Below are 23,020 nucleotides of genomic sequence, written 5' to 3' on the forward strand. Positions count from 1 at the left end.
GTAGTTTGAAAATCTAGCTACTTATAGCAATATACTTTAAATATTATCTTATCACGACATCGTATTTTGAAGTTTCTATTTTTTGTGTAATTTAGGTCCTTCATTTCAACTGTTTTATGTAGAAATCAAAATCGTGAGAAAAAATGATATTTTCCTTATATGTGTGTATTGGCATAATGGAAACTTTACTTTCTATTTCCATCATCAATGATTTGTTCGTTTTTGCCATTATTTAGTTCAGGGGATATTTTGTCATTTCTGATGTCCAATATTTTACATTTATACAAATATTTTGATATTCATATTTCATTTTCACTTTTTGAGTCATTTTCTTGTGTTAACCTCTTTTAATTCTAAGTGTCCAACTTTTACTTTAGGGGTATTATCGTCAATTAGCATGCTTCTTTTGCCACTTACTTCAACGTCTAGTTTTTAGCTTTGTATTTTCAATTGTTGACATTGATTGGCAATGGCATGACATTTGGTCAAGCCAATGGCATGACATTTGGTCAAGCAATAATGCTATCATCTCTTGGAACTAAAATATTTTGTGCATTGCAGCTTAATCCACCAGTATCTTTTCATTTTCTTTCAAAAATTCACCTGTATTTTTTATTTGTGGTTAGGGTTGTTAGTTATTTATCACAAAGCATATAGGCAAAATCAAGATATAGCACAAATAAAAATAAACAGCAACAAACTATATAAAATATGGGAACCACCTCAATATACTAAATATAAATAAAGATTAAATCAAAGATTTTAATTTTCTATGTTTGACTTGTCATAAATGAAACGCAACTCAAATTTACTTGTTTCTTTTTGACATTTAAAAAAATAAATTTTCATAATTTTCGTCAATTTTATCAGTATTCATCAAACCTTTAACATGAAAAGAATTGGAAGGAAAAATGAAAAGCTGAAAATAGGTAAAAGGTTAGAGTCATAATACATTAAACTTGGTTTTTGGCTTAAACTATTAAGTCATTTCGATTAGATTAGGTAAAAAAGACACAAGAATCTATACCTCGAAAACAGTCCACATTGAGTGCTTAACCCATTAAGCCCACCAAGTAAAAGACACATCAGGGGAAAAAAATTGGTCCTTGTTCTAGTAAGCATTCTCTTTGATTTGATACAAAAAAAATGGCTTCACTGAAAAGAGTTATCTTTTACATTTAAGTCCCAATCTTTTACAGATCCATCCTTATTAAAATTTAATTTTAATTTTCCAAATTGTGCAGTCATTTTTTAAGATACTTTATAAACAATGGTTGACACGATATCACTAAAAAAAGAAATGAGGGTCATTTCCACTCCTGTTCTAACTGTCTGAAAAATCAATTATTCATTTTTTTTAATATTCATTTTTTTCACTAAATTTACAATTAGAAATTAATATAAAAATCTATATGACCAAAAATTAGTTTTTTTTCCCACGTTTGATGTTTTAATCACACCATTATATACACTTTTGATTAAATTATATCTTTAGTCCCTGTGTTTTGGTGATTTGTTGGATCCGGTATAAATATAATTTTTTTTGCAAATTTAGTCATTACAAGAAAGATTTATGACAATTTTGTTCTGTGTCCAATCTGAAATGACTAATTTATCATTTACGTTGATTTTATTATATATTTATATTTATATGTCATAATTTATTTTATTAGACCCATAGCTTACCATCACCACCATCCACTAAGCTATGCGTTTAATAAAAAATATGGAAATGAAAGCAGCATGGATGACAAACTTGCACTGAAAATTTGGAAGCGGAAGCCAACATGCTTTACTTTTGCCTTTGATGTTTGATTTTGATCAACAATTTCTCCTAACGATTCCTCTGGGTTTATTTCCTTTTCTGCTCCTCCGAACTATTCATTTTGTTTGTTTTCTGAACTGCTACCTGGATTGATACCCCATGAGTGAAAAAGATAGCACATAAGTGAAACTACAAAAAAAAATCAACATTATATTATTATATACTATGTAATAGCTAAAAATGGTTTGATCAACATACATATTCTTTGGTATGTGTGTAAGTTACTTCCAAATTCCCACTGTTTATAGCTTTATAGCTGCCCACACCTACATGAGCAAGCAAGAATAAATACTCATAGGCAAAAAGTATAAACCTTCTTCATATATATCATCTTATAAAGTAAAGGCACCAAAACCTTTATTGTTTTGTCTAGTGAACATGATAAAAGAAACAGGTACCGTCCAAGAACCTATATCACAATAGAAGTATAGTCTGTTAAGATCTGTAAACAGTCAAAATTATCAAGATTCCAAAACTAAAAGCAAGTTATACAAGGAAAAAAACATATTATAATGTCAAAATGAAGTCACTCATATATGTTTGTCCATGGAATATACTTTATTCATATCAAAGTCACATCTTAGGATAGAAATTGAGTTGAAATAACCTAATGGAGTACTCATCAATAAACTTCACAACCTTTACTCACCTCTGAAGTACATCAAATCAATTTGATACAAATTAAAACAAAGCATTCAGAGTTTCTAGGCTAGGAGCAGTCACAAAGATATTCCAATAAATGTACAATCAGGTATTATCCTCTAAATTAAGATTTTTCATGTGCCACTCTTTAAACGTATTGGGATTTACGTATAACTACAAGAACACAATTCCATAATTTAAAAAATATACCCATTTCGCTTCTGGTTCACAATAATAATAGAAAATCGGTTGATTTCACCCATTACTTTCCTTCTATCGTCTCTGTTAAAGAATGGAAATTAAAAAGGAAGACAAAATGAGTACCTGTTATCGTGACATGCTTGTATCTTTGTAGCAACTTGAAACTCGATCAACAAAATCGGTTAAAGAAAAGGGACGGAAGAGAAATAAGATGAAATCATAAAAGAGCTATTAGCATCTTGAAGGACACACACAACCTAAGTCGGCTGCACTTGCTTGATAGAGCTCGACCCTGCTTTGACTCTTAGATTCTAGGGTTTCTGGGCGGGGGTTGAGAAATCGATTACTCCTAAAAACCCACATCGGCATATAAAAAATCTGAAATAGAATTAAAATAAGATAGTTTTTGAGGAATAGGAGATACAAACACGTTTCATTGAGGAAGCAGGAGGTGGCAAATGAAGTCGATGAAGCACCATGGTGGCGGGGGACATCCCATATGAGTTTGTAATTTGTGTAAGGCGGCGACCGACTTGCAATTAGACAAGATTGATGATGAGCGATTCCAAAAACTTTCCTGTTAGACTGCCTCATCGTTTTTTTGAGCACCAACTCTCTCGTAATCTTCGTAAAAAGAAAAGTGGAACCAAAATCAGATTAAAAACATCAGGAGGGCCAATCGAAACCCAAAAAATTGTAATTCCATTGATGCTCATCAGAGAATATTAGGGTAAACCAAAGAACAAATGGTTGATTACAAACCATCAAATGAAGCAGGTTGCAAGTAGCTTGCTGATAAGCCTTAATTGGAATTTTGAATGAAGATGGACGTCAAATTGTTGATTTAGGAGCTTTTGGGCGCATCAAACCAAAGAATAGGTGTTGTCAAGAGAGAAATCAGGAGACAGTGTTTAGAAGGAATTACTTTCTAAGAAAAAGGGTAGAGATAAAAGGAAAACATGAGGTGGCGATATGGGGCCGCAAAATGAAGCGGGAGGTGGAAGCAAAGGGAAACGGTGTTGGATAATTGAGCCATTGAGGTGGTGGTGTGTGGAGGAAACAGGTGAGGCCGTATAAGTTAAAGAATAAACGAAGCAAACCCACCTTTGAAGTCTTATGTGTAAGGATGAGGTAAGGATGAAGCAAGCAGGCACCAACTCTCTCGTAATCTTCGTAAAAAGAAAAGTGGAACCAAAATCAGATTAAAAACATCAGGAGGGCCAATCGAAACCCAAAAAATTGTAATTCCATTGATGCTCATCAGAGAATATTAGGGTAAACCAAAGAACAAATGGTTGATTACAAACCATCAAATGAAGCAGGTTGCAAGTAGCTTGCTGATAAGCCTTAATTGGAATTTTGAATGAAGATGGACGTCAAATTGTTGATTTAGGAGCTTTTGGGCGCATCAAACCAAAGAATAGGTGTTGTCAAGAGAGAAATCAGGAGACAGTGTTTAGAAGGAATTACTTTCTAAGAAAAAGGGTAGAGATAAAAGGAAAACATGAGGTGGCGATATGGGGCCGCAAAATGAAGCGGGAGGTGGAAGCAAAGGGAAACGGTGTTGGATAATTGAGCCATTGAGGTGGTGGTGTGTGGAGGAAACAGGTGAGGCCGTATAAGTTAAAGAATAAACGAAGCAAACCCACCTTTGAAGTCTTATGTGTAAGCATGAGGTAAGGATGAAGCAAGCAGGCACCAACTCTCTCGTAATCTTCGTAAAAAGAAAAGTGGAACCAAAATCAGATTAAAAACATCAGGAGGGCCAATCGAAACCCAAAAAATTGTAATTCCATTGATGCTCATCAGAGAATATTAGGGTAAACCAAAGAACAAATGGTTGATTACAAACCATCAAATGAAGCAGGTTGCAAGTAGCTTGCTGATAAGCCTTAATTAGAATTTTGAATGAAGATGGACGTCAAATTGTTGATTTAGGAGCTTTTGGGCGCATCAAACCAAAGAATAGGTGTTGTCAAGAGAGAAATCAGGAGACAGTGTTTAGAAGGAATTACTTTCTAAGAAAAAGGGTAGAGATAAAAGGAAAACATGAGGTGGCGATATGGGGCCGCAAAATGAAGCGGGAGGTGGAAGCAAAGGGAAACGGTGTTGGATAATTGAGCCATTGAGGTGGTGGTGTGTGGAGGAAACAGGTGAGGTCGTATAAGTTAAAGAATAAACGAAGCAAACCCACCTTTGAAGTCTTATGTGTAAGCATGAGGTAAGGATGAAGCAAGCAGGCACCAACTCTCTCGTAATCTTCGTAAAAAGAAAAGTGGAACCAAAATCAGATTAAAAACATCAGGAGGGCCAATCGAAACCCAAAAAATTGTAATTCCATTGATGCTCATCAGAGAATATTAGGGTAAACCAAAGAACAAATGGTTGATTACAAACCATCAAATGAAGCAGGTTGCAAGTAGCTTGCTGATAAGCCTTAATTGGAATTTTGAATGAAGATGGATGTCAAATTGTTGATTTAGGAGCTTTTGGGCGCATCAAACCAAAGAATAGGTGTTGTCAAGAGAGAAATCAGGAGACAGTGTTTAGAAGGAATTACTTTCTAAGAAAAAGGGTAGAGATAAAAGGAAAACATGAGGTGGCGATATGGGGCCTTAAAATGAAGCGGGAGGTGGAAGCAAAGGGAAACGGTGTTGGACAATTGAGCCATTGAGGTGGTGGTGTGTGGAGGAAACAGGTGAGGCCGTATAAGTTAAAGAATAAACGAAGCAAACCCACCTTTGAAGTCTTATGTGTAAGCATGAGGTAAGGATGAAGCAAGCAGTTCCATAAAACGTTAAAAACTGCCGCTACATTGTTATTGGAGGAGGAAGAAGGTCATCGACGGGGACATAAGCGAAGAACATATAAGTAATGTTTGGTTAAAAATCCTTAAGAACCATTTTTTTAATTTATAATTAAGGGTACATGTTTATAAATTTTAAAAATGTCATTTTCGTAACTAAAAACATAACGGCATAATTGTAAATAACAATAAATTTTATCCATCCTACTTTCCCAAACAATAATCAGATCTTAAAATCCAGATCTAGATCTGAATCATTCTCTCATAATTCTCAAAAATATCATTCTCTCCCTTTCTTCCCTCCTTCTACCACCGACAACCTCTTGTCATCGTTGCCTCCTCTGATGTCTTCCCCACCACCGGCTCGCCAGAATCTAAGTCGGCACCGGTGTCGCCATCAGATATGTTATTGTTACTCCACATGCACCAGATTTACCAATAGCGTTATCCTCTTGCATCTCGAGATCTGTTGATTTTTGCTGTTAACCGCCACCATCGACTACGACTGCAAAATCATCGACATGTTAGGCCAGATCACAAGCTCCGACAAGCATTGTGGACAAATTTACAAGCATCGGTAAGTGGTGAGTCCAGATCTACGAGCTCCGGTGAGTGGCGACGCCGGATCTACGAGCTCCGATGAGCGACAATATCTGATCTACGAGCTCCGGCGAGCGGCGATGATCCATCACTATCGTCTCTTTTCAGATCTACTTCGTCTCACCGCTAACCACCTTGTTCATCTCCAACCACCATCCCCGCCGCTCGCCACTCACGAGTCCCCGGAGAAGAAGCAACTTCATATATTCTGTCGGAGAGGGAGGCATTTGATGGTGGTTTACCGGTGCTAGTAAGTGACCAAACTACAGCTTCTATTTTAGAAAAGAGATAGTTGTAATATTTTAATATTTTCTTTTAACTTCGTCAGTGGTATTATGTTATGTGTAGATACTAAGCAACTTACCTTCATACGTGTTTGATTTCTATTATTACAACTACACCTTGAGAATACTTTTAGATGACTTTTGTCTTTTAACTTTTCTAAAAAGTTATAAAGATGTTTGGAAGATGCAAAAGTTTTTTTCAAAATAACTTTTTGTAAAGAAGAAAATAGTGGGTTTTCAAAAGTCAAGAAAGTGTGACTTTTTGTAACTTTTGGACTTTTAAAGCTAAATCACACTCAAAAGTCAAAAAAATACTACCCAGACACTTTTTAAAACTCACTTTTGGCTTTTGTTTCCTCAAAAGAACTTTTACAAAAATAACTTTTATGCTTAAAAAGTAATCCCAAAGACACTCTAGTCTACTAAAAGCATTATTAATTAATTAAGACATGGCATGCGAAATTAACTATTTTTGTTTACCTACATTTTGATAATAGGTGTCTGACATTTTATCTCCTTACTTTTGCTTTATATACCTTTTTATTTTTTTATTTGCTCGTTTCAATTTTACTATTTTAAATCTTAAAATTTAAACTATTAATTATACTTTTGAGTAGGGTGTGCAAAAAACCGCATAAACCGCTCAAACCGCCCACACCGCACCAAACCGCACCGCATAATGTGGTTTAGAATTTCGTGGTGCGGTTTGCGGTTCGTAATTTTGTCAAACCGCACTACGCGGCGCGGTTTGCGGTTTATAGTTACCAAACCGCTGTTCAAACCGCACCGCATCGTATTAATAAAAATTATATATATATATATATATATATATATATATATATATATATATATATATATATATATATATATCAAAGTTTCCAATCACCAAATACTTCATACTGTCGAATAACTTTTTTCTATATCATGATGGTTAAATTTGATAATTAAAGACTTAAAAGACTATGATATCAATTTCATAAGTCACAACAAACTTAGAAAAAGATTCTGTGGTTTTTTTGTTTGCAATATCTATGCATTTTAAAGGGTATGCAGTATAATTAATAAATTTTGAAAGTGTTTAAATGGAATGATTAACAACAAAAGTTATAAATTGGAACAACTTATCAAACCGCAAACAAACCGCACAAACCGCCAACATGAAACCGCACCGCATAATGCGGTTTAGAGCTTTCGCGGTGCGGTTTGCGGTTTCCAAAAAACTCAAACTGCATGTGTGGTGCGGTTTGCGGTTTCAACTCTAAACCGCACCAAACCGCACCGCGAACACCCCTACTTTTGAGTTTGATTTTTCAGAAATATATTATTAGTATAGTATAAGTCCTTTTTATTTTAAACGTTTTGCTTCCATTTTGATCCGTGTGATAAAAAATAATTTTATTTTGATCTTTTTTTCTTTTGTTAAGGTGCAAATTTAATCTTTAGATCTTTAATTTGTTTTGCTTTTGTTAATCTTAGTTTTAAGTTTTAACTGTTATTAAGTTGTGAATTCAAGTTTGCTTTTTTATTTGTTATTATATTTCTATAAAATATAAAGTTGTGAATCCATGTTTGTTTTCTTATTTTTATAATATTTGCATCAAACTGTTATTCAACTTTATATTATATGATCATTATGATGTAAATTGAATTTAGAATGTTAGAGTTTTTTCAAATAACTTGAATTTTTTTTTTAAGTTGTGAATTGTGATGTTTTAATGTTTCAACTATTATTTAGTTATGTTAAAGTAAGTTTTAACTGTAAATGAATTAATTGATATGTTTTTAAGCAGTAAATACTATAATTGAGAGTCATGAACTCTTGTAATAAACTGTGAATGAGAGTTCTTAAATGCTCTATTAAATTGTGAATTTGTATGTTGCACACAAAGTGTTTATGAAATGTTTCAACAAAATCAAGTAGGTTTATAATTTGTGAATATTGTGAATGAGACTCCTAAACTGTGAATTAAAGTCTTGAATGTATATTTATTATATTAAGCTTTGAATTTTGTGTAGTAAATTGTGAATTGACTGTATCAAGTTGTGAATTTATTGTATTAAACTATGAATTGCTTGTATTAAGCTGTGAACTGATTGTATTAAGCTGTGAATTAATTGTATTAAACTGTGAATTGACTATATTAAATTGTGAATTGACTTTATTAAGTTTTGAACTGACTATATTAAGCTGAGAATTTTTTTATGAATTTTATATTTGCTTTTGAAATATGAGAATAACGAATCATTATACACATATATGATTTTTTTCTAATTTTAAATAAATATATAAAATTTAAATCGTAAATGTTATGTAAATTAAACTTTGAAAGAAGCACTAGCCTCCAGATCTGAAAATATAAATATAAGTTTTAAGTTAACAATAAGACATTTCGTATCAGATTGTTAATTTATTATATTAAGCTGTGAATTGTATGTATTAAACAGTTCTTGGCTATATTAAGTTGTGCATTAATTGTTAAAATATAAATTATTTATGTATGAATTTTTGTAATAATGTTCTTGTAAATATATTTATTTTTTGTGTTGTATAAGTACATAATAATACATTAGTTTTTATAATTATTTTGTATTAAATTCAAAATGAGTGAATTAATACCTTTATTAAACTATGAATGTAGTATTTAACCTCTCATTGCATGAATTTATATATACATATATGATGATTTGCAAAGAAGGATGTTTGCGAACAGATGGTTGGTGGCGGCGTGTGGTGGTGGTGGTTGAGTTTGGGTTTAACTTCTTTGAATTTATGAATTACTATAAAATAGATTATATTAAGTTATGAATTTTATGTATTAAACTGTAAATGGATTGTATAATGTTGTATTTATAAAAAAAATTGTGTTAAAATATAAATGAGCGTATCAATGAAAAATATTAGACTAAAAAAAATTAATTTATCCACTTTCTTACCAAAAAGACAAAAAAAAAAGGATTTTAACATATTTGGTAATATTCACAATACATATTTACTTATGAAATTGAGGTTCTTAGGGTTCTTAATTTTTTGTGGTTCTCATTTGAACCACTCCCATTATATATATATATATATATATATATATATATATATATATATATATATATATATATATATATATATATATATATATATATATGGGATTAGGTTATTTTGTTTTTACTAACTATTGTGTGCCAGAATGCACAGATCTGGACCAACGGATGGAATTAACCAATGAACATGATTTGAGGGTGTATGATATTACAATGGGATAATATGTACCATATAATCATACAAATTTTAGCAAAAGGGTACAATTAACTACATTTATAAAAAAAAATTCGGAGTTTTAGGGATAATTAATTCTCCTGATTTAAATATCTGAATTTTTTTAATTAATTCACTTTTAATTCTAACGTAATTTGTAAACATAACCGGTTTTATTCTGTCAGAATATTTTTTTGTTAGAATAATGTTCTTTCAGATATTTATTCTATTAGAATATTATTGAAAAATAACAAAATTCTTGAATCCGATGTTGAAAATAACAATATTCCAATATATTATTATACATCCGAACTTAAATACAAATTCATACATATTCCAAAAGAATATCAACAAAAATATCAACAAAGAATATCAACAAAAATGAATAAAATTCTTAAAAAATAACAACATTCTTAAATTGTGAGTATGATCAAACTTTATTCATTCTTCAAGTTATTCCTATTAGGTCTTCAACGCATTCTTCCAGTCATTCCTATCACAAATACAACAAAAATGGTTAAAAACATGTTACTTGTAATTAACTATCACTTTATATATTCTAGTAAAATACATACAATATGACAGAATACATAGAATACATTCTAACAGAATACATAGATTTTATTCTGGTAGAATACATTCTGACAGAATACATAGAATACATTCAAAAGTATCATATTTACTGCTAATATAATTTCAGATTCCAAATATACAATAACGAAGGACAATAGAAATTGGAATTCAAAATGACAAATTGAACCAAAATAATACACAGAAAAATTAATTACATTTTTAAACAATTACATAAAACATGTGTTGCTAGTAAGTCTGACAGAATGCATACCACAAAGTTAAATTGTTTAGATTCTCTTTCAGGCATTTCAACAAACACTTTTTAGGCATTATCATCAAACAAGCCAAATTTAAAACAATCAAGTATGAAGAACAAATGGAAAATCAAGAACAATAAATATCAAGAACAAATGGAAAATCAAGAGCAATCTACCATACAAAAAAAATCGAAATCCTCCATGAAACGTGATAGGAGAAGGCGCTCAAGTAGATGAATTTGAGAAGAACTTATAACAAAAACATATTTTCTGAATTAATTCCGGTTTTAACATAGAAAACTAAACTTACCGCTGATGTGTTAATCGATTTGATTGGAGATGGAGGCCAGAGACGATCGAAGATAGAGCGGATGTCGTCAAAAATCACCAGGGAGGCGTGATAATGGTAGCCGACAATTGAAGAATAAGAGTGTAGACGTGATTTAGGGTTGCGTTGAATATAATTCTTGCCTTTTTAAATAATGGATGTGAATCAAAAATAATTATTAGTTTCCTAATTTATAGGATATGATTATTAATTTGATTTACCAATTTACTATACTACCCTTATTTATTTAATTAATGATTTAATATTTTCTTGAATTCTTATTGGTCCTTACAAGCATACAATAGTTGCTAGAAACATTTGAACCTAGCTCTCTCTCTCTCTCTCTCTCTCAATATATATATATATATATATATATATATATATATATATATATATATATATATATATATATATATATAGGGTGAGGTTCAATAGAGAACCATAATTAACCAAGGAACCAACCTTTTTTTCAACTTTTAAAACTTATTTTTTATCAAAAAAAAAAAAACTAAAAAATACATAAATTCATAACTTTTTATCCTTTTTCCAATGATATCAAATTCGATTTTTTTTTAACGTCAAATTCACAATGTGAATCTTTGAAAATTCACAATGTGAATCTGGATTCACACGGTGAATCCGAAAAATATTTTTCACATTCACAATGTTAATATATGAATTTAGATATTTTTAGATTTTTTTTTCGATAAAGAATAAGCTTTAGAAATTGAAAAAAAGAATTGGTTCATTGAAGAACCAATAATTATGGATATATATTAGATATCTATTTCTATATATATATATATATATATATATATATATATATATATATATATATATATATATATATACCTTATTTTTATTATCATATTTAGATTTGCTTTTGTTTGTATATATCTATAGTGCTTACATATTTTAATTTTTTCTCAACATCCAATAAATAAAAAAAGCTAATAGTATTTTAAAAATATCCAACTTATTGGCTATCAATTTTATTTATATATTTTTATTGGCTTTTATATGTGAAATATCTATTTGTGGTTGATTGAAATTTACAATAATCATTACAAAAAATCTAACCGTATAATTTTTACTTTACAAACATTTTAAAAAATTGCCGCTTAAATTAACTCCTTTATAGCTTATTTGATTTTTATAAACTTATTTAATCCAATAAACTTTCATGTCATCGATTTGAAATTTGACTTTTTTTTTATTAAAGCAGTTAAATTCTATTCAAACTATATTAAATAAATATTTTATATTAAAATAAAATAATAGTTATGACTACATTTGTACTATTGAATTATAAAATTGTATTTTAAAAAATCATAATTAGAAGTTTATAATTTATTTTGATAATTTTGCTTTCAGTTAGGACTTTAGTGTAAGTATATTTATAAAAATAAAATATTAAAATTTGTTGGGAAGTAAAAAATGGCTGAACATGTATCTCTAGTGCCGAAATAAATACGCCATTGTTTAATAATTTCTTAGATTTATTAGTATAATAAAAATACTCTTATAACATCTAAACGAACAATAAAAGATAAATTTGTTACAAGATTACGCAAAAATGATGTGTAGTACTATAAACTTCCATCAAAAATGGTTTTTATTTTATGAATTTATTTCGGTTAAGATGCCGTCTTAAAAAGTCTATGTCATAACTAGCATTTTTGGCTAGAAAATTCTATCTATGTATAATCAACTCTTGATGTATCTTTTAACTTTAAGATTGATGCTATACATGTTATTCATTTCAAAAACAACTGTTCGGATCAAAACTCACTCGTGAAGCCCAAAACCTAATTCGATGCATTTCATACATTCAACTTTGGGTTGTAACCCAAACTTCCCGGTTCAAACATATTATGGGGCCAGAAATCATTTATTGGGCCTAATGAGCCAATAAACTCACAACTTGATTCTTTTGGGCTAAGAATCCTCATTTGGGCCCTAATTGGACTCACCTTCATTAAACTATAGCATTTTGGGCCATAAGACTTTTTACACACCTTATTGGGCCTAAAATGTCTCACTTCGTTTTCATGGGCCTTATTGGGCCAAAAACCACATAATTAATTGTAATGGGTCGAAAAACCACTCCTTTTAACATTTTGGGCCGTAAACTCATATGTGGGCCCACATGGATCGAAAAACCTCTATTGGGCCAATGCAATATCAAGCCCAAAAGCCATGTTTTTCTTTCTACCCTCCATTCTCGGTTTTAATAATATAAAAAAATTATTTGAATTAAAACCTTGACACCTCATCTTTACTTAGTGGTAATCTATGTAATATATCTCACATGTATCTAAGCACCTACACTCTAAACCACCATGTATTAACCAAACCTAATTACCTATCTCTCTTCTCTTCATAACTCTCGGCCACAAGGATCCCCACCGCCACCTTCATTTCACTCTCAAACTCACTAAAAATCCTCTCTAGAACACCAAGAAAAATCCCCTCCTTCCTCTCCAAATTTCGTGTGTGCTTGTGTGTGTGCTCAAGGATACTTCATCAAAGTTCATTCTTGGTAAGATACTTTCTATTCAAGTGTTTAACTTCATTTTATGTTAAGTCCTTCACTCATAAACACACCATTTTGTGATCCAAGCTTCTTATAACTTCATATGTTCGAAGATCTTCTCAAAAGGGCTTGCTAAGGCCGAAAACTCCTTCAAACTTCTCACTAAAACCGAATCCATCAACCAAAGTGAGTTCATACCCCTTGTTTTTGGTTTTATATTGTTTTGGGGGAGTATACAAGTTGTTTTCGGTTTTATATGTTGTGATTATGTGCTAAAACCTCATGAAACTCGAAATTGCTAACAAAACTTGGTGATATTTGCAAACTAAATCATTACATGCAACTTACTATGAAAAAGGAAAGTTTAAAACATGTTTTGATATACTAGAAAACAATCCAAAACCGTTTAAGGGCCCATTTTTGACAAATAAACAAAAAGGTGAAGCCTTTAGGACATTCACGGTTTTTCAAGGACCAAAAGAGTCATTTTTATATATAAATGGGTCTTAAAGATATTTATGGTTTTAAAAAGGGCCAAAAGTGTTAACTTTCACAAAATGGGCCTAAAGTTGGGCCTTCACGGTTTCATGGGCTAAATTTGTAAACTTTTGACTTTTGTGAGTTAAATTTTCATCTTAAACAAATTTGAGCCAAAAATGTAAAATTTCGGTTAAATGGGCTGAAAATGTAAGTTTTATTAAACTTGGGCCGAAAAGGTTAAATTTCTATACATTTGGGCCGCAAATACCAATTTTCATCAAAATTAGGCCGAAAATGTTATTTCTAACAAAAGTGGGCTAAAAATGTTAGTTTATATAAAATAAGCCCTTAAATGTAAACTTTTGGTCGTAAGGGACCTAAAGTGTCATTTTTACCAAAAATGTGCCTTAGTTGTAAGTTTTCGGCTTAATGGGCCCAAAATGTCATCATTACAAAAAGTGGGCATTTTATGTCATTTTGGTAAACAATTGAGCTAAAACAAACAACGTAATAACCAACGGACTAGATACGTCATTTTCACTTTTATTGGGCCTGGAATATACCTTACATGTTTATTGGGCCTTAGTGGTCCATTTACATGCTTATTGGGCCTGGAATATACATTACATGTTTATTGGGCCATAATGGTCCATTTACATGCTTATTGGGCCTGGAATATACATTACATGTTTATTGGGCCTTAGTGGTCCATTTACATGCTTATTGGGTCTGGAATATACATTACATGTTTATTGGGGCTCAGTGATCCAGTTACATGCTTATTGGGCCTGATACTTTCACCACATGTCATTGGACCTTATAACCTAAATACATACACGGAAACATTATTTTGAAACGGTAAACAATGTGATACATTGTTCGCGTAAAATTTAGTTAAGGTTCTTGTGAGACGTTCTTTCATTCATACATACCTAGTGTACACCCTTAAGTCCTGTAGTTATAACCAGAGTCTCCAGGAGGGAGAGCGAGAATTTTTGTATAGATCTATACGGGATTGACAGCCCCGCACCTGAGCTGTTCGCTACAGCTAGACTAGGCCAGTCTAGGGTGACAAACGTCTTACCTTAAACAAGCGACGCCTGAAAAACGTCATGACAGGCAGATCATGTTGGATTAGGTGTCAAAGCCCATAACTATAATTGGTATGTACTTGACCCGAGAGATGTACTTGACCCGAGAGTAGCATGGTCCATTTGGGTTGCATATCACCAGGACAATTTGATAGGATGGACTTTTGAGAAGAGGTTATTTATGATTTATTAATATATTATAAGTTCTAATATATTAATATGAAATCATATTATTTAATTAGTATTGATCAAGAATTAATTTGGAATTAATTTTGTGATCAAAAGAGACTAATTAAATATATGGGGATTGATTTGGTAAATCATTCATTCTTATGGTGTGGGCCAATGATCCATGATTCCTTAGGTTTGGATAAACCCATGGATGATCCATGGAGGTTTTAAACCCATGGATCCTAAGGAATATGGAAGGTCATGCACATTAGGGTTTACATGGTGTAACCCTAATCTTGCCACACTATATAAGAAGCCCCTTAGCATCTAAAATTGCACACTAGTGTTCTTGGAGATCATTGAGCCGATTTTGGTGTTAGGATATTCTCTCAAAAGTCATCCTTTTGTCCAAAGGTGTGTTGTGATTCCATTTGAGGTGCAACACTTGGGGCACTAAGTTCTTAAAGGCCAAACTCAAGAAGTTCTACAAGCTACAACAAAGAGGTAAGTTTATAACTCTATTCCATGTAGTTTATATCAATTGTATGCTAGTTGTAGGCTTAATGCTTTGGAAACAATATTGCATGTATAATTAGTGAAAACATAGATCCAAAGCATTTAGGGTTGTATATGCACCATAGGATGTTGTAGTATACTAAAACCCAACAGATCAGTCATATCAAGTATGGTTATAACGACTCACATAGAAATTAACTCCACTGTAAAATTTACGGAATACATACAAACAATTATACAGTACCTTCTACTTACAGCAAAAAATATAGGATTTTCTGGAATACTCTTTTTATACATTTCAAAACAAAAACACACATGCTTTAACACAAGATTTGATACAAAGCGTTCAAACCATTTATTTCTTTTACAGAAAATATCGGATTTTCTGGTGTTTACAAAGTGATACAAACTTTTCATACAAATATGCTTATGAACTCACCAACATTATATATGTTGACCATTTTCAAAATAATTTGTATTCTCAGGAAACCGTTAAGCAGGTTGGCCTTCAAGAACTCATGGATATTGATGTATTTTGTTATCATCGTACACTTATATTTTGGGAATGTAATTTTGTAAACCAAAACACTGATGTAAACAATGACAGTTGTATTATTGTATGTGTGATGATGATGTTGTCTTGATTCAATTATATACACTGTGATGGTATTACAAGATGAAGTCACCCAACCCCCGGACGTTTCCGCCGTTTCTTCGATTCGGGGGTGTGACAGATTGGTATCAGAGCAATGTTTATAGTGAATTGGCATATCTAATCATACAAGATATGCAACTATAAATACATTGGGACTAAACTACTCTGAACAAAATAAATAAAATACATACCTATGTGTGCATTATTACAATAACAATAAAAGTCTTTGGAGGAATTGAGCATCGTGGTTAAACCCGGACAGTTTTGTAGTCGTATTGGGGATAAATATAGCATATATTTATTCAAAATACGACCAACATGTGTTTGGGAGTGATCATGATGGGCAATGAATCTAGAAACTTACCAACCTCGGATCCAAAAAGTTTTAAGGAACTCAAACATAAACAATTAAAATACTATAGGAGTATTTTAAAATGCTATCTACATACACCCCCTTACACACCTCTCACTTCTCGTGCAAACATCATGGCCGAATACCAGCAAGGTGACCTTTACTATCAAGCCTTGGTGGCCCACGGGTAGATGGAGGAGGAACCTGAAATGGTTCAAGAGGCAGATCCAGGGATAGGACCTGAGGAGTATCTAGAGACAGATTACGAGGACGAGGGATTCGGTGAGGAGACTGAAGAGGTAGAGGGCATCGGGGAAGTCCCTAGTGAATCCCACCCTTTAGAGATGATACCAGATTTGCACATAGCACGAGAGGACCCCACAGACCGGACACGCTCCTTGGAGGAGGAAGTTGCCATTCTCAGACAACAACTTTTTACAGCAGAAGCGAGAACAGTTCGGGCGGAGCAAGAGAGAGACGAAATCACTCGGGAGATGAGTGAATTGGCTGAACGTTTGGTGCGTTATTTCGGCATCTGAGCACCACCACCAGACACTTCCCGTCGCGACTAGGATCAGCTCCACCCCTCATCACTATTGTTATGGTTCTCTTTTATGTACTATTGTATGTAGGACCGGCTTTACGCTTAAGTGACTACACTACTCATAAAGTCGTTATGCTGCCAGATCATATATTTCCTCTATCTACTATATGCCTTTTAAAAGGCAAATTTTCATGCTCTGTACTACGAATATTATATCATTAATGAAGCATTTATGTATTATTTGTGATATTGTTATCTGCTATGTGTTCTATTTTCCTTGTTTCATGATATTGTATGAATTCACTCATATGCACGACTGAACCATCGAAAACATTATATACCAAAGGAATACGAAACCACAAACCACTATGTACTCATCATATTCCTGTTCCATGACAGAAGATGCCTCGAAGATATACTCGTAGGAACAACAACACGGCACCACCACCACCGCCTCTGCCAGAGGTGAACTCTGCTGCTTTCCAAGCAGCAGTCTCGGCTGCAGTCACAGTAGCATTGGCACACATTCAAACTGGGAACAATGGTGGCGATAACGGTCAAGGAACTGGAAGCTCGAACCAAGGAATGACCCAAGGCCCTACGAAAGTGTGTACCTACAAAGACTTTTCAAATGCCAAACCACGAACATTCAATGGAACGGGAGGCGTGATAACTTTAAAGCGATGGATGGAAAAGATCGAGTCAGTGTTTGAGATCTGCAGATGTCCTGAAGAATGCAAGGTGAAATTTGCAGCTTGCACGTTTGTCAATCAAGCGCTGTCATGGTGGAATGGTCATCTGGAGGCTATGACACTCCCAGTGGCAAATGCCATGCCATGGGAGGAGCTCAAGGAAATGTTGATGGCAGAGTAATGTCCCCGTGGGGAGGTACAGAAATTAGAGTATGAGTTATGGAACCTCACAGTACAAAACTCAGACATCGAGGCTTACATCTCAAGGTTCAGTGAACTAGCCCTTCTGTGCCCGGGTATGATCACATCAGAAGGGAAGAAGATCGAGCGGTTCATTTGGGGATTAACTTCTCCAATCCAAGGAAATGTGATTGCAGCAAACCCAGAGACCTTTGACAGTGCAAAAAGGCTAGCTCAAAAGCTTTACGACCATGGAAACAAGAAAGGAACCAAAACTGCTGAGACTGAGGCCAAGAAGGAAGGGAATAGCATGAAAAATAGGGACAACAAACGAAAGGGGCGACAGAACCAGGAATCCTCCAAGATGCAGCAAACAGTAGCAGTCCACGCTGCTACCGCACAAGTTGCGCCAGCACCAGCTGCTCCAGCCTCATCTGCGTAAACAACAACCAAGCCTTACTCTGGAACCAAAGTGTAACAAATGCAACTACCACCACAATGGAAAGTGTAGAGAAATGTAGTGTACCAACTGCAACAGCAAGGGGCACACCGCCCGGTACTGCAGATCTCAACCCCAACAAAACCAACAGTCAAACAACAACAACAACAATAACGTCGGGGCCAGTCATACTTGTTATAGGTGTGAGGGAACTGGCCATTTTAGACGAAATTGCCCCAAAGCCAACAACCAAGGAGCAGGAGGACCAGGCAGGGTCATGACTTTGGGTCAAGGAGAGGAAGTTCAAGACCCGACGGTTGTTACTGGTACGTTTCCCCTCAACAACACTTACGCATGCATTTTATTTGATAGTGGGGCTGAGCGGAGTTTCGTGAGTAATAAATTCAAACACTTACTAAACCAACAACCCCAGAAGCTAAGCGAAGCCTTCACGGTGGAGATGACTAATGGGAAAACCGAAACAACAAAAGATATATACATAGGGTGCACTCTCACGTTAAATAATCATTCATTCCCAATCAACTTGATGCCAGTAGATATTAGGAGCTTTGATGTGATTATAGGCATGGATTGGTTAAGCCCCCACCATGCCGACATTATGTGCCACGAGAAGGCCGTTCGCCTTCACCACCCCAACCATGAAACCCTAATAATCTATGATGATAAACCTGGCGCCAATCTCCGTCTTATCTCGTGCATCAAGACACAAAAATGCATGCACAAGAAAAATTATGCCTTCCTCGCTCACGTTATGGATAAAGCAAAAGAGGAAATAAACATTAAAGACATCCCAGTGGTGTGTGACTTTCCGGATGTATTTCCTGAAGACCTTCCGGGAATACCCCCAGAAAGACAGGTCGAATTTCGAATTGACCTAATACTGGGAGCCACATCAATTGCCAAATCACCCTACAGGTTAGCTCCCGCCGAAATGCAGGAGCTATCCAGTCAATTAAGCGAGCTTCTAAACAAAGGATTCATCAGGACAAGCTTCTCACCCTGGGGAGCTCCTGTCTTGTTTGTCAAGAAGAAGGACGGATCCTTCAGAATGTGCATCGACTATTGGGAGTTAAACAAACCCACCATCAAAAACCGATACCCACTCCCTCGGATTGATGATCTATTTGACCAGCTTCAAGGAGCTAGTTATTTCTCTAAAATAGATCTAAGATTCGATTATCATCAGCTCCGAGTCCGGGAAGAGGATATTCCAAAAACTGCTTTCCGAACTCGATACGACCATTACGATTCGTTGTTATTCCCTTCGGTCTGACAAATGCCCCCGCAACATTTATGGACCTCATGAATCGAGTCTGCTGCCCATTGCTCGATAATTTTGTAATCATATTCATTGATGATATACTCATATACTCTCGAAGTAAGGAGGAGCACGGTCAGCACCTTCGTCAGATCTTGGAAACTCTAAGAGCTGAAAAGCTATATGCAAAACTCTCCAAATGCGAGTTCTGGATTCGCAATATAAACTTCTTGGGCCATGTATTCAGTGAGGAAGGATTCATGTGGATCCTTCCAAGATCAAGGCTATTGAAGGCTGGACGATTCCGAAAACACCAACAGAAATTCGGCAATTCTTGGGTCTTGCAGGCTACTACCGAAGGTTTATTCAGAACTTCTCCAAGATAGCCAAGCCCCTCGCCACTCGAACACAAAAAGGCGTACCCTTCAACTGGACGGACAAACAATAAGTTGCTTTCCAAACCTTGAAGCAAGCCCTCTGTAGTGCTCCAGTGCTATCCTTACCAGAGGGAACCGAAGACTTCGTAGTATATTGAGACGCTTCGAATCAAGGGTTAGGTTGTGTTCTTATGCAGCATGAAAAAGTTATAGATTGCGCGTCCAAGCAATTGAAGTCACATGAAGTAAATTACACCACCCATGATCTCGAGCTGGGAGCCGTGGTCTTCACCCTAAAGATTTGGAGGCACTACCTCTATGGTACAAAGTGTACCATCTTCACGGACCACAAAAGCCTCCAGCACATTCTAAATCAAAAAGAGTTGAACATGAGGCAGCGAAGGTGGGTTGGGCTGCTAAATGATTATGAATGCAAGATCAGGTACCACCCAGGCAAGGCTAACGTGGTAGCCGATGCCCTGAGCAGGAAAGAATACTCGGGTCGTCGGGTGAAACCTTATCGATAACCATCCACTCTCACCTAACTTCATAAATCAAGGAAGCTCAATTAGAGGCATTGAAGCCGAAGAATGCCACAAATGAAGCACTGCGTAGAATGGATAAGAATCTGGAAGTCAAAGGAGACAGATCTTATTACTTCATGGAACGTATCTGGATCCTAAAATTTGGAGGATTCAGGGATGTAGTCATAAACGAAGCGCATAAGATGCGATATTCCGTCCATCCAGGTTCCGATAAAATGTACCTGGACATTAAACAACATTATTGGTGGCCAAACATGAAAGCAGAGATTACCACTTACGTGGACAAGTGTCTCACTTGTGCCAAGGTTAAAGTGGAATATCAGAAGCCCTCAGGATTGTTACAACAGCCAGTAATTCCCGAGTGAAAATGGGAAAGGATTACCATGGATTTCATAACCAAATTACTTAAGACAGCGGACAGATTGGATGCTATCTGGGTAATTGTCGATAGGCTAACTAAATCCGCCCATTTCCTACCAATAAAAGAGACGTACAAAATGGAGAGGTTAACACGAATCTATATTAAAGAAATTTTGAGACTCCATGGAGTGCCGATATCTATTATCTCGGATCGAGATAGTAGATTTACTTCACGATTTTGGCAGTCGCTCCAGAAAGCAATGGGAACACAACTAGACATGAGCACTGCTTACCACCCTCAAACCGACGGCCAAAGCGAGCGAACCATTCAAACGCTTGAAGATATGCTCCGAGCCTGTGTGATCGATTTTGGAAAGGCATGGGATACCCACTTGCCCTTAATCGAATTCCCGTATGACAAAAGCTATCATACGAGCATTAAGGTGGCTCCTTTCGAGGCCTTGTATGGCAGAAAATGTAGATCACCTCTTTGCTGGGCTGAGGTGGGAGACACTCAGTTAGCAAGAAGACAAACACCAAACAGTACTCTTACAGGACCCGAGATCATTCGGGAAACGACGGAGAAAATAGATCAAATCAAGGCACGACTCCAAGCATCGCGAGACCGACAAAAGAGCTATACTGATAAACGACGAGAGCCTATGGAGTTTCAAGTCGGAGACCGGGTGCTCTTGAAGGTCTCCAGGGAAAGGGATGATCCATTTTGGGAGGCGAGGAAATCTAAACCCGCGATACATCGGATCGTTCGAGATTCTTGCCCGGATTGGTCCGGTGGCTTATAAGCTGCAGCTACATGCGGAGCTCAGCAACGTACACCCCGTGTTCCACGTGTCGAATCTGAAAAAGTGCTTATTAGATGAAACCCTCGTCGTTCCTCTTGATCAGATCGAAGTAAACGAGAATCTGTTGTTCGTCGAAGAGCCGATTGAGATAATGGATAGTGAAGTGAAGCGTACAAAACAAAGCCGCATTCCGATTGTGAAGATTCAATGGAACGCAAAGCGCGGACTAGAATTCACATGGGAACGCGAAGACCAAATAATGAAAAAGTACCCTCACCTTTTCTCTAGTTCCTAAGAACAACTTTCAAAAGAATTTTGGGACAAAATTCCCTCTAATGGGGGGATGATATCACAACTAGCATTTTTGGCTAGGAAATTCTATCTATGTATAATCAACTCTTGATGTATCTTATAACTTTAAGATTGATGGTATACATGTTATTCATTTCAAAAACAATTGTTCGGATCCAAACTCACTCGTGAAGCCCAAAACCTAATTCGATGCATTTCATACACTCAACTTTGGGTTGTAACCCAAACTTCCCGGTTCAAACATATTATGGGGCCAGAAATCATTTATTGGGCCTAATGGGCCAATAAACTCACAACTTGATTCTTTTGGGATAAGAATCCTCATTTGGGCCCTAATTGGACCCACATTCATTAAGCTATAGCATTTTGGGCCATAAGACTTTTTACGGGCCTGATTGGGCCTAAAATGTCTCACTTCGTTTTCATGGGCCTTATTGGGCTAAAAACCACATAATTAATTGTAATGGGCCGAAAACCCATTCCTTTTAACATTTTGGGCCGTAAACTTATATGTGAGCCCACATGGATCGAAAAACCTCTATTGGGCCAATGCAATATCAAGCCCAAAAGCCATGTTTTTCTTTCTACCCTCCATTCTCGGTTTTAATAAAAAATATTTATTTAATTAAAACCTTGACACCTCATCTTTACTTAGTGGTAATCTATGTAATATATCTCACACGTATCTAAGCACCTACACCCTAAACCACCATGTATTAACCAAACCTAATCACCTATCTCTCTTCTCTTCATAACTCTCAGCCATAAGGATCCCCACCACCACCTTCATTTCACTCTCAAACTCACTAAAAATCATCTAAAAATCATCTCTAGAACACCAAGAAAAATCCCCTCCTTCTTTTCCAAATTTCATGTGTGCTTTTGTGTGTGTGCTCAAGGATACTTCATCAAAGTTCATTCTTGG

The 23,020-nt window shown here is 35.0% G+C and overlaps 1 long non-coding RNA gene across 2 annotated transcripts; it reads right to left on the reverse strand.

The window, feature by feature from the left end:
* Positions 1 to 1,427: 1,427 nt before the first annotated feature.
* LOC145116962 (uncharacterized) lies at positions 1,428 to 3,694 on the reverse strand. Of its 2 annotated transcripts, XR_013712412.1 has the most exons (5): positions 3,431 to 3,694; positions 2,792 to 3,292; positions 2,181 to 2,234; positions 2,024 to 2,091; positions 1,428 to 1,909 (listed from the first exon to the last, which is right to left on the reverse strand). It is a non-coding gene; the product is annotated as an uncharacterized LOC145116962 (long non-coding RNA). The 2 variants fall into 2 exon arrangements; XR_013712411.1 differs by having other exon boundaries at positions 2,792 to 3,694.
* Positions 3,695 to 23,020: the final 19,326 nt, after the last annotated feature.

This window comes from Lactuca virosa, chromosome 5 (genome assembly GCF_052849685.1).
Source record: "Lactuca virosa cultivar CGN04683 chromosome 5, Lactuca_virosa_CGN04683_v6, whole genome shotgun sequence".
Lineage (NCBI taxonomy): Eukaryota > Viridiplantae > Streptophyta > Magnoliopsida > Asterales > Asteraceae > Lactuca > Lactuca virosa.